Source organism: Diaphorina citri, unplaced genomic scaffold (assembly GCF_000475195.1).
Source record: "Diaphorina citri unplaced genomic scaffold, Diaci psyllid genome assembly version 1.1 scaffold3792, whole genome shotgun sequence".
NCBI classification, from domain to species: Eukaryota; Metazoa; Arthropoda; class Insecta; order Hemiptera; family Psyllidae; genus Diaphorina; species Diaphorina citri.
This window is the reverse complement of record NW_007381192.1, coordinates 1-596: the sequence shown is the minus strand read 5'-3', so window position 1 is coordinate 596 and position 596 is coordinate 1.

Sequence of the window (596 nt, the reverse complement as noted above, 5' to 3'; positions counted from 1 at the left end):
TTGTTGATTGAGAGAGATACCTCATGTGTGACCCGCGAAATTCAAAAAATTAAAATGATTTCTGATAAAAATTGTAAAAGTTAAAAGTGGAGGAAAGTTCAAAAAATGTGAAAATTATTTTTAATTAAAAGTAGATAATGGGCATTTTTTAAAGGTGTTTCAATTATTTCAAGTATCTGAGTTGTTTTGGCAATTGATATTTCATCTCCGCATCTGCAATCGTAAATTGTTTCAAATTCCAACCCTAGACTTCTTTAGCTACTCAACCTTTCCTAACACATTTCAGTATGTCAGAGGATCAGGACTTGTCCTTCAATGATCCTCAGCCAAAGGATTACCACACAAAAGACTGGGGTTATGACATGTACCCTGAGAGAGGAGCTAGGTATGATCCCGGTGTTAAAAAGGTACTCATGGGCACTGCTGGTATGGAGCAACGAGATAAACTGGAGTGTGAATCAACAGTGTTCAAATGTATCAAGCAGAGTCCGGTAGTGAAGCTACTGATGGGTGCAATGAAATCTGCCGGGTGGTAAGTACTTTGATAGCAGTACTTGTTCAGAAGTCACATCTATGGAAAATTGCTACAAAAAGTA